Source organism: Herpailurus yagouaroundi, unplaced genomic scaffold (genome assembly GCF_014898765.1).
Source record: "Herpailurus yagouaroundi ecotype Mexico unplaced genomic scaffold, PumYag 163, whole genome shotgun sequence".
NCBI classification, from domain to species: Eukaryota; Metazoa; Chordata; class Mammalia; order Carnivora; family Felidae; genus Herpailurus; species Herpailurus yagouaroundi.
The window spans coordinates 7303567-7316748 of NW_024412404.1; the positions used below are offsets into that span (position 1 = coordinate 7303567).

The 13182-nt window shown below is 34.9% G+C and overlaps 1 non-coding gene across 1 annotated transcript; it reads right to left on the reverse strand.

Moving 5' to 3' along the window:
- Window positions 1–4207: 4207 nt before the first annotated feature.
- On the reverse strand, window positions 4208–4314 carry LOC121037621 (U6 spliceosomal RNA). Its single transcript, XR_005793882.1, has one exon. It is a non-coding gene; the product is annotated as a U6 spliceosomal RNA (small nuclear RNA).
- Between the last annotated feature and the right edge of the window lie 8868 nt (window positions 4315–13182).

The following is a 13182-nucleotide window of genomic DNA, read 5'->3' on the forward strand; positions in this document are numbered from 1 at the left end:
CAATAACAAAGAGCTGGTTGAGCTCACAATTCATACAACTGTACAATTGTTTGCCTCCACTACAAACGTCATACTGAGGTTGGGAGTAGAAGTGTTTTATACATACTTCCCATTTTCTCACTTGAGACAAATATCTACTAGAATTAATAATTTTCTAGGACATTCTTGGGTGAAATAAATATTGTTTCCACGTGTGTGCAGCAGGGGACAAGATTACTTTTTGTACATTTTGGCACCACTGTCTTAATTCGTGTTAAGACATCGGCTATTTTATTAAATTTTTTTTAACGTTTATTTATTTTTGAGACAGAGAGAGACGGAGCATGAACGGGGGAGGATCAGAGAGAGGGAGACACAGAATCCGAAACAGGCTCCAGGCTCCGAGATGTCAGCACAGAGCTCGACGCAGGGCTCGAACTCACGGACCGCGAGATCGTGACCTGAGCCGAAGTCGGACGCTCAACCGACTGTGCCACCCAGGCGCCCAACATCGGCTATTTTATATGCACTTTTGCTTTTGTACTATCAATACAAAGGTCTGCATTTTCAAATACTATCTCACTATTGTTGAGAAAATGATTTTCCTGCATCAGCTGAAAAGATCTCAGTGAAATTTGAGGGCTAAAAGTCACACTGTGATAACCATTGCTCTAAAAATATTAACTCAAAGCTGATGGTATTCTAAGGAATTGAAAGGAAAGTTACCATTGACTAAAGAAATTTTTGAAGTGAAAGAATACAGTATATTAATATAATGACAGATAATATGAATCTATATTAGTAATTGATTTATTATGTTATATATATATATATAATAATTTTAATATTATTTGTCAAGAAATACTAAAAACCTGTGAGTGAGTCACTACTGAACTTAGAGATCCAGAGAATTTTATCCATCACTCATAGGTTTTTGTTCAGTACATAGTGGCTTTAATAAACTCATAACCAGTTTGATAGTAAGCTATGATATTATATCACTTTGGCCAAAAGGATAGGAGAAATTCTAAAATTTCTAAAAATGTTTAGAGCAATTTCATAGGTTTTATATAAGCATAACTAAGCAGGAGTATCTATTACAATGTAGGGATTTTGGGAAATATATGTATTTTTTCTCTATTGTATATAATGTTGAAAAGGGAACATCCATAGCACTGAATATAGTATAAACTAGACATACTATTGTCCTGGTGCTTAATATTGATGGATGATTACAATGAACTATTTCAGAAAGTGTTTACATTTTAGGGATCAGACTTGTTGGCTATAAGAAGAAAATAGTAATTTACTAAATATGTAAACGGCATTTTAATGACATAAAAGCAACACAAGTAATCGAAAATAATGGGCATCAAAGGCAGCAATTGACATCAGTGCTGTCAATAGCTATATTATATTATAAAATAAAAATAAAAATCACAACTTGGAAATATAAGACCACATCTTCTCAGAAATCAGAAATACTGAGAATAAACTTTCTTCAAAAGGCTCAGATGTTAGCCAACCTAGATTTTAAACTTGACTAACGTCTTTTTAAACATGGAAACTTCTTTCTCAATCTATTTGCAACAAACTTCATCTAAAAGTAAATGGTGCCAATTTCTCTGTTGCGACATATATTGTTTTTACTGTATTATTCTTCTATACTTCCATGTATTTTAATTTTGTATAATAATATTTTACTTTTATTAAAAAATGATAAAACTCCAAGCAAGTACACCAAGATTTTAAAAAGTTGTTTATCCTGAACAACAGGAATTCAAAAAATGATAAGGTTCTTTAACTTTTCTGTATTTTTTGCATTTTAATAATTAAAATTAAATTTATTAAAGTCATTAATCCTATTTTTATTAAAAATAAAAAATTTATTTCATGCATGTGATAAGCCTAGGCACACTATAAACTTTTATAATTATTAAATACTCATAACAACTCTATTCAACTGAATATATTATTATCCTTTTTCAGCAGTTAGCAAACTGAGCTTGAGAGATTAATATCTCCTCTAAAATTGTGTTACAGATAAAATTAGAACATAGATATGCTTTATTTTCTCTATGAGATTTTCACTTCATCTGTTCCATTGAGTAAAGGGACCAATTAATTCATTCAAAACTGCAAATCCAGTTGTCTGCTCTGTACAAAGCCTTAGGGTTATAAAACTATGTCTATTTGTAGCCCATTTCCAGTAAATAGAATTTCCTTTCTCTTTTATACATGCTTAACAAGAATGAAGAAAAAAAGGGTTTGGGGAAGAATATTGAGGAAGTATTTAAATATTAGTGTTGGCTGAAGTAAGTGAAAAGATCATAGGAAACATCTAGGTGTGTTTTCACTTATAATGCCTAGAAAAATCAGCCCTGGTGGTTTCTGTGTAGAAGCTAAATACCGTTTCATCTCATCTGGCATTTGTGAATGAGCATGGTTAAGGAATAAGAAATTATTTTAGCTAAGGGTGCCTGAGTGTCTCAGTCAGTTAAACAACTCACTCGATTTCAGCTCAGGTTGTGGTCTCGTGTTAGTGAGATCAAGCCCTGGGTTGGGACTCCATGCTAACAACTTAGAACCTGCTTGGGATTCTCTCTATCCCTCTCTCTCTGCTCCTCTATTGCTCTCTCTTTCTCTCTCTCTGAAAAATAAATTAATAAACATTTTTTTTTCAACGTTTATTTATTTTGGGGACAGAGAGAGACAGAGCATGAACAGGGGAGGGGCAGAGAGAGAGGGAGACACAGAATCGGAAACAGGCTCCAGGCTCTGAGCCATCAGCCCAGAGCCCGACGCGGGGCTCGAACTCACGGACCGCGAGATGGTGACCTGAGCTGAAGTCGGGTTCTGCGTGGGTCTCTCTCTGCCCCTCCCCAACCTGTGCTCTCTCTGTCCCTCTCTCTCTCTTTCTCAAAAATAAGGAAACCTTAATTTTTTTTATAATTCTCTTTAAAAAATTTTTTAACTCTATAGACTTCTAGTAGATTTTTTATAATTTTCTTTTTCATCCCAAGTCAGTAAAAGGAATGGAAGGGGAAAATATTAAAGAAAGAGAGGGTAAAAAAAGGAAAGGATACAGTAAGGAAAGTAAAGAGAAGAAAGAAGACAGAAGACAGACCACTAACTTTTACTCTTCATTGAACATAAGACCAGATATATGTGTTAAGTCATTTCATGTTCATATTTATAATGGTTGGAAGAATTTCTACTTTGTGATATGTTTACATAAGTGTTTATATTAAATCCTAAGTTTTATATTTTGAAAAAAAAATCAGGTTTCTCAGCATATAGCTTTCACTATTTTCAGTTAAAATACATGATTTGGTTATGCATACTATATATTAAATTAAATTATTCCAAGAGGCTATTTATCCATTTTTTATTTTCAAAATACAATTGCCTTATTACAATTTGACATCATTTTATGTTACTTCATTTTCAATGGCTCTGTTATTAGATCTTCTTACTCCTTAATGATTAATATTTTAAATAATTATAATTATGCATTATCTTCATTCTTTCATTTTCTTCTTCAAATGTTTGCTTGATGTTTATGTTGCTGTTTTAGAGATAAACTGAAAATCAGGTTTTGCCTGATATATAAATCTTCGAGCGCTGCCTGGGAGGCTCAGCCAGTTAAGCATCTAACTCTTGATTTTGGAACTTGATCTTCCAGTTCGTGAGATAAAGTCCCATGTTGGGCTCTGTACCAAAAGCGCAGAGCCTGCATGGGACTCTCTCTTGCCCTCTCCTTTTGCCCCTTTCCCACTTGTTCTCTCTCTTTCAAAATAAATAAATAAACTTTAAAAAAAAAATTAAAAAAAAATCTTTGAGGATATGTTTTTTTTTTTTTTTAATTTCCATTGAAATTGGCTGTACTATCTAGATCAATGTTTCTCAAACTTTTATATGGGAATCATATTGAATGCAGATATGATTTCCCTGTTTGGATTGGGACTAAGTTTCTGCATGTCTAATAAGCTTCATGGTGATGGTGATTTTACTATCCTGTGGACTGCATTTTGTGTACCAAAGACTCAGACAAAAACGTGCTGTATTTGAATTCTCATATAAAAGCAATCTCTTATTGTGTTTTATTCATTGTATTTTTCCTTTAGTCAATTGATTTTTAAGACAGTGTTTTTTGGTGTGTGTGTGTGTGTGTGTGTGTGTGTGTGTGTGTGTTCTTTTTTTTTTTCATTTGGTTTTGGTTTTGGTTTTTAATATGGAACACTTCACGAATTTGCATGTCAGCCTTGCAAAGGGGTCATGGTAATCTTCTCTGTATCATTCAAATTTTCGTATATGTACTGCTGAAGTGAGCACAAAACAGTGTTTTTCAATATTTAACTGATATTGGATTTGATTTGTCTGATTATTCTTTTGATTAGCAATTTCTCTCTTTTTAATTTTTTTAACGTTTATTTATTTTTGAGACAGAGAGAGACAGAGCATGAATGGGGGGGAGGGTCAGAGAGAGAGGGAGACACAGAATCAGAAGCAGGCTCCAGGTTCTGAGCTGTCAGCACAGAGCCCGATGGGGGCTCGAACTCACAGACCGCGAGATCACGACCTGAGCCGAAGTCAGACGCTTAACCCACTGAGCCACCCAGGTGCCCCTCTTTTTAATTTTTTTTAAATTCTCATATGTCTCAAATAAGCATGCAGCAAAAAATTACTCATTATCTAAAATTAAAATTTAACTTGTAACCTGAGTTTTATCTAACAAACATACTTTAAGCTCTTTTTAAAAAATTATTAACGTTTATTCATTTTTGAGAGACAGGCATGACCTGTGGGAGCTCGGGGGGTGGTGGCAGGGCACAGAGAGAAGGGGAGACATAGGATCCGAAGCAAGCTCTGGGCTCTGAGCTGTCAGTACAGAGCCTGATGTGGGGCTCCAACTCACAAACCATGAGATCACAACCTGAGCTGAAGTCGGATGCCCAACTGACTTTTTTGTTCTCCCCTCCCCCACTTTTGCCATGATATAGTGTGTTCTTTATGTTTTAATGCCTTTAATCAGAAGTTCTATTTCATTTATTATTATTAAGCTGATAATATTCCGTTTCCTTATGTTTGAGTATGACATTTACTTGTCTAATGATCCATGATAATGCATTCTTTGATTTTTGAAGCTATATTGGCCAGTATACAGCATATCATTATTTTAAGTGTGCATAGGCTTTTTTTTACTTTTAATGGTGGAATTTGTATAATTTATGACTTTAGCTATATTGGCTTAAGTTTATGTCATCTTATTTTATTTTTTCTTAGCATTACTGCTTTGCCCTGACCTTATTAGGGTATTATTAGCGTAAACGGCATATTTGATTTCCTTTTATCTTTTCAGTCAATTGGCAAGGTACAAGCTTACTTAAAAGTTATAATGAACTGTAGTATTTTCCTATGTTTTCCTATTCTCAGGTAATCAGAAATAACTTTGGATTTTACTATATTCAAACAAGCAAGTAGTTGTATCCTTTTTTGGGATGTGGGGGCTTCAATGTGTCCCTCCTTTACCTACATTTGCCCATCTCTATCAATTTAACCCCAAATTCAGAAACTCTTTTTCTGTGGTCTTTGTTCTCTTTAAATTCTGTGTCTTCTAGCATTCAATAATTAGTTAGATATGTAAAATATAACCTACCCTTGTTAATGTTTGTCACAATATTACAAAAGATCACATCTCAAAACTAAACAGCAATATATACTTTAAAATAATTCATCCGAATAACAGAAAGCAGTATCCAGAAATTGTTTAATGAAAACCTTGTACATACTCAAATACTTTAGAAGTCGCGAATGGCTTTTTAATTTTTGTTTACAGAGGTAACTTCTGATTGTTCACAACTTTCTTCTCTGACAGACCTTAAAAGTGCTGTTGCATTGTGTTTTCATTTTGTTACAGTAAGAACTTGAAGCTACTCTGATTTGTACATTGTATTATGTCTATTTTCATCTACTTACACTTACAAAATCATATTTCAATATATTACCAAAAAATGAAAGGATATATCATATACAGACACTGATTTTCCATTGGTCATTTTAATTGGAGCTCAAAGAGTTAAAAGTTCTAAATTCAGAACTCATTCCACCAGGTGAAAATTTATTCCACAATATATTTTCAGATGAGTTCCATGAATCTTCTTCTATGTTCTTCCTCAATACATTTAATTGTTCCCATAATAAAGTTCTAGGTTTGCCTTATATCAAATATGTATTGTGGTAGTACCTTTATATCTATATAACACCTTGATTGAATTTTCTCTTTTGTCATTTCTGCATTTTACTGCTTCCAACATTACCCTATTAATATATTATTCCATTAATGTATTATGTTTCGGCTTGAAATATGCATCTGTGTGTTCAAATCTACACAACTATTTTTCTCTAATACTCATGGAGCAAGGATTAATATTAGATATTCTTCTTGTTCTATTTTGAGGAAATGTATTTAAGAGATAAATTTATTTCCAAAGACTTATATTCAGAACAAAAATTCATTTGAGCTATACAGCATTCACATTAGTGTTTATTTTAAACCATCTTCTATAGGGGCACCCAGGTGTCTCAGTCAGTTAAGCATCTGACTCTTGGTTTTGGTTCAGGTCATGACCTCACAGTTCTTGGGTTTGAGACCCAGATCAGGCACTGTGCTGACAGTGCAGAGCCTGCTTGAGATCCTCTCTCTCTCTCTTTTTCTCTCTTTCTCTCCTTCTCAAAATAAATAAATTAATTTAAAAAATAAAATGCTCTCTTTAATAAAATGTTTTTAGTTTTAATAAGTTGTCTGTACTGACAGCTGAAAAATTCCTTCATTTAGATGATTATATTTGTATGTTTGTGGAAGAAAAAGAGAGGGGTTGAGGCAAATATTGTTTAACGTGCTCCAATGTTGAATGCTTCTTATATACTTCATATTAAACAAAAGTGCTACTGCATTGCACTTTCATCTTGTTACAGCAAGAGCTTGAAGCTACCCTGATTTGAACATTCTATTATGCCTGTACCTGTAAGTTACAAAGTCATATTTTAAAATATTACAAAATATAAGAAAATAATTAACAGAAAATTCCTACCAAGGAGTTCAGACAATTCATCATTCCAAGACAGTGTGGAGTTACAGAGATGAGATCAGGAAACAAGGGAAGATCTCGACTATGAGCCTGGCCATTTTTATGTCACTTTTTTTCCAGAGGCTCTTTTATTCCAGAGGCTTCTCTAGAAGTAAGAACAAACTAAGAAGGGATCAGTACTGAAATCATGGCTGAACTTGCAATCATCTACACTTCTAATTGGATTACAGTGATCATTGATTGATGACATTCCTCTGCTAACTTAATGCCAGAAAAAAAGCATGCATTTGGAGAAAATAGAATCAATAGAAAATCAATGGAAAAAGAAAATAAAATAGAAAGTAGACACTTATATTATTTTTACCTTTTTTATGCATCCTGCTTGAGTTTCAACATCAAATAGCCAGTCAGAAAAGAGAAAGATAATAATAAAGACTGAGAGAGAGAGAGAGAGAGAGGGAAGGAGAGCGACAAAGACAGATAATAAAAACAGATCTTTAGGAAGTTCAAATGATGAGATTATCAGACAAGCTATGAAATCAATATGATTAATTTGTGGAAGAACTTAAAACACAAAGTAGAAAATTTTGCCATTCAACTTGGAATTGCAAAAAAGGGAAGTAACTGTTTTAAAAAAAATTACAAAAAGATAATATCTAAAATTAAGAACACTTAAGTTTAATAGCATAATTGACAGAGCTGATAAGAATAGGAGAGCTGTGAGATAAGTCAGTATAATGTATCTAGGCCAGGAGGACAAAAGGAAGGAAAACAGACAGTAGAAAGAAAAATAGAAGATTCAGGAAAAAGGTCAAGCACAGGGGTAACCAAGGGCTAAAGAGGTGAGACTGGGTTGGACTAGAGATATATTTGAGGAAGTCATGACTGATAACCTCCCAAGGTGATGAAGGTCACCATCCACCAATCAAGAAGTCCACACATGTGTGCGGAGTGCACATGCGTGTGCACACAGATACAGTTGGTCAAAGGTAAAGAATATTGCTCCTAGTTTGTATTTCTCAAGACACCACAGAATACACTTTAAAACATTTTCAATCCAGCATAACACACATTGAGTCCACACCTTAACACAGTAGTTTGCCTCAGAACATTTTTGAAAAATTATATTCTTCAAGCAGTCTTCTATGGCATAGAGACAAGGAAGATACACATTTGCTTTTCCAGTAAAATTGTTTGCCAATAACATAATTATTTCTCTCTTTCATTAATAATAATCATTTCGTTAGCTCATTTTTTTTTAATTTAACGCTTAATACATTTTTAAATTTTTTTTTAACATTTATTCATTTTGAGAGAGAGAGAGAGAGAGAGAGAGAGAGAGACAGAGCGTGAGTGGGGGAGGGGAAGAGGAATAGGGAGACACAGAATCCGAAGCAGGCTCCAGGCTCAGAGCTGTCAGCACAGAGCCCAACGCGGGGCTTGAACCCACAAACTGTGAGATCATGACCTGAGCTGAAGTTGGGTGCTTAACCGACTGAGCCATCCAAGCACCCCTGCTTAATATATGTTTTAAAAAACTTATTCATTTTCAGCTAAGAAGTGACATTTAATATGGAAATAACTGCATCTGAAAATTTCTACAATAATATGGTTTTCATCAACCACCTCTTTCAAAGAATTTTATTCTGACCTTCTAACAATGATTATTTCTGGATACCTATTATAATCTTACATTCAATTACTCTTTCTGTGACTATATTTACCTATTTTTACAAAAGGCTACTAAATATGATGCAGTTAAATAGCATTTCTCATCCAGGTTAAAAATTCAGCTGGTCATATAACTGATCGAAACTTTTGATTGGATCAAATCAGGTCATCCGTTTTGGTTTCTTGTTTACTTTGTTAGTTTCTTTGTTTTTGAAACAGTAATAAACTCAGATTTCAAAATTCAACAATTATTAAAAATAAAACAACAGGTGCATCTGGGTGGCTCAGTCAGTTAAGCATTGACTTCAGTTCAGGTCATGATCTCAAGGTTGGTTGGTGGGTTGGGGCGCCTGGGTGGCTCAGTCGGTTGAGCGTTCCACTTCGGCTCAGGTCATGATCTCACAGTTCGTAAGTTTGAGCCCCGTGTGGGGCTCTGTGCTGACAGCTCAGGGCCTGGAGCCTGCTTCAGATTCTGTGTCTCCCTCTCTCTCTGTCCCGTCCCCACCCATGCTCTCTGCATCGAGCTCTGCACTGATAGCTTGGAGCCTGGAACCAGCTTTGGATTCAGCGTCTCCCTCTCTCTCTCTCTCCCCTCCCCCCCATTTGTTCTCTCTCTCTCTCTCTCTCAAATAAATAAGTAAATAAATAAATAAAACGTTAAAAATGGAAAAGAATAAAAATCAATTCACTTGAGTCCTCTGGAAATGCAGTCACCCTTAAGACACAAGCAACGTTACAAGATTTTTTATTTCATTGGAGAGATATTGTGTATGGGTGTGTGAATGTGTGTTACGTGTAATATAATAAATATAATATAATATAATATAATATAATATAATATAATATGTATAATTTTCCTAACTTTTTGAGAAAAGTGATATCCTGCATTACATCTTTCTCTGTTTCAGAGACCTTTTTCATGTCTCTCACTGGCTTCTAAGCAACTTGTTATACTAGAATGAAACTCAATAAAACTAGTCAAATTAGAAGAGTACATTCTTTCAAGAGTTCTTAACAGATTGCCATATATTATAGTCACAATTTATAAAGTATTCTGTCCTTACCTTGTTCATATTCTGAAAGGTCCCTTTTGTTCCACTATTTACTTTTGCTTTCCACAGTTGAGTTTGTTATACTAAATTACAACAGAAAACAAGGCAGGGTACAGACATCAAACAGAGACAGGATGACAAGAATTTGCAGTTATTTGTTTAATATTTCTAATGTAACATCAAATTTGAGTATTAAAATCAATATCCTTGTGAAAGATATCACCATCTGGAGTGAATATTTGAAGTTTGTTTCTTTATACTCGATAATTTACTAACATCAGTTTTGATATATATGTTACTTCCTTACACACATACTCTTTATATCCTGGAAATATAAAGACCCCTAAATGAAAAATGAGGATGGGATAAGTTTTAAAAACCTCTACCCCAACCAACTATGGAGATTTAAATAGCGACATGGGGATAGATGAGGTTATTTTAAAATATTCTTAAATATGTGTATTCTGATAAGCTTTTGAATAATTAAAATTCCTCAGAGTAACTATTCTGGGCATCACATGAGCAAATGTGTTTAAGGATCCAGTGGGAAAACAATGAAGCTTGTCTGTGGTTGGTAGCATGGCATAACACAAAACATGCTAAATTCTTAAACAAGCTACTCAGATCCAGCATAGTTTTGCCATGTAAGAGAAAGGAAATACAGGTCTTCTGCCACTGTAGATTTTCTACAGAAATCAGAAATTCAGATTGGTATTGAAATACTCTGATTTCTACATGTCTCCCAATTTAGCTGATATTAATGATGCGTGTTTCAGAATATATAAGGTTTATTCTACTATCTCAGTAGATTCTCACGACACTCCTATACGTCAGGCAAAGAAAGCGACCGAGGATCACGAAGTCTAATTTGTCCAAGGCTGTTCAGTAACAGCCAGTAGTTCAACAGTAATTCTTGAAGCCTGAATTCTGATAACACTTCTCCCATTTGATACATTAATTTATGGTGAGTGAATAAAGAGTCCTTCTGATTTTCTCTACTTTGCCTGAAAACTCCAGCAGGGATTTTTGTTGTTGTTTATGTCCCTTTGTAACAGGTGTCTTTCCTTCATGCTCAATAGTTATTTCAATTAAACTGTCAGGATATGTTTCACACTCACCCAGACCTGGCATCTTACAGCAGTGTGTGCACAACCTTTTACAAGGAAGTTTGGAGAGCTCTCAATGAATGTACAAATGGCTTCATATAAAAGTCTTCTGATCTCTCTCTGTATAGCACTAAACAAATCCCTAAATAGGTTATTGTTGTAAGAAAAATCAAATATTTGGTTCTAATTACACGTAGATTTAAAACTCAGTTTCCACAAGGACTGAAAGTAAAGGACATTAAGTTTTGCTTTGTAAGCTCTTCTAGGAATGAATTGCATTGGCCTCTTGAAATGCCTCCTAGTCATCATTTTCAAAGGCATTTAATGGTTGTACTAGATCTAAATCATAACTTACATGTGCATTGATACTTGGTAGTTGTATTAAAGGCCTGAGTCAGCACTGGCCATGGCCGAGCAAGATCAGTTTATTTGGTGGCTTCCACCCAAGTGGAAAAGGTTGCAGCTTTCACCGTGACTGTGATAAACCACTCCGTCTTGTAGCCTGATAGAGAAGATTCTTTGAACTTATTATATTATTGTCTTCTTGGTTATAAATTTGATATAAGTTGTAAATTTAAATATGGCTTTTGATAATTAAAAAAAATCATAATTGTAGAGTTTTGAATTTGAAGGCAAATGAGAGAACACAGCCCAGTCCCTTATTTTTAGGACAATGAGGCACACAGCAGGATGACTGCTCCGGGTCGTATAGCTTGTCAGCAGCTAAGTTGGAATGAGAACACAGGGCTCCAGCATGTAAGGCTAATATTTGAACTCCTGTTCTACGTTGTTAAGTGCTAAGATTTAGTATTCAGCCATGCTGACATAAATGGAAAGAAGAGAAGAGGTGGGAAGTCAGACTTGGAAACAACACTGATATTCTTTGTTAAAGATTTCCTACAAAATGTTTCACAGAGGCTATAATGTTTTCTCTCTTACTGAAAAGCACCTGAGATAATCAACAACTCCACAAAAAAGGCAAAACCACACAGATTTGAAACAACCATGACATTTCACGAGCAAGAATTTCTTCCTAAAGATATTTATTTTAATTAATCTTTTGATGCTCTTTTGCATTCAAGCTATTCTTCTAGGTGACATGGGAGTAGACAGTTCCCATACTATGAAACTTAGAAATGACACAGTGCAAAATAATTCTTCCATCAAGTGTTATTTAGGATCAGGAGGAAGTGATATCGTCTCTGATTAATATATCCAGAATAGACTTATGGAGATAATACATGTGATTTGCCATTAAACAAAAATAAACAAACACTTTTCAACGGGTAGTAATGAAAGCATCAGTCCCAATACAATTAGTAATGTATATTCCCAGCAGAGGGAGTGACAAAATAAAGGTATTGACCTACGTCAAGAATGTAGCAAAGGAGGGGCGCCTGGGTGGTGCAGTCAGTTAAGCGTCCGGCTTCAGCCAGGTCACGATCTCGCGGTCCGTGAGTTCGAGCCCCGTGTCAGGCTCTGGGCTGATGGCTCAGAGCCTGGAGCCTGTTTCCGATTCTGTGTCTCCCTCTCTCTCTGCCCCTCCCCCGTTCATGCTCTGTCTCTCTCTGTCCCAAAAATAAATAAAAACGTTGAAAAAAAATTAAAAAAAAAAAAAAGAATGTAGCAAGGGGTACAATTTGACTGAGAGGTAGTATATTTCAAAGGTAAAAGTGGAAGATAACCTTGGTAAATAAAAAAATCTTGAATGTTATACTATTGCACTTAGGTGTTATAGTAACGAAGAACTATAGAAGATGTTTAAACAGAGAAGCGATGATGATTAAAACGACACTTTAGAAAGATCGTGCTACTGATAGGATGGATAGCATAGGGATGGTACTGCAAGGAACGAAGAATTTAAAGACCTGCATTTGGATGGAGCAGTGGAAATGTATGATACAGAAGCATGTGACTTTCTTGAAATAAAATCAACATATCTTTATAATTAATTCAATGGGGAAAGTGAACAATAGAAGCAAAAAAGTTACCATTGGGGCGCCTGGGTGACTCAGTTGGTTAAGCATCCGACTATTGAAATCAGGCCATGATTTCACAGTTCGTGAGTTCAAGCCCTGCGTCAGGCTCTGTGCTGACAGCGCGGACCCTGCTTGGGATTCTCTATCTCTCACTCTGTCCTTCCCCTGCTGGCACTCTCTCTCTCTCTCTCTCTCTCTCTCTCTCTCTGAAAATAAATACATAAAAGTTTTTAAGTATCATTAAAGATTATTTAAAATTTCACACCTTTGAAGAATATGATACAATAAACAAAGATAAGGAAGT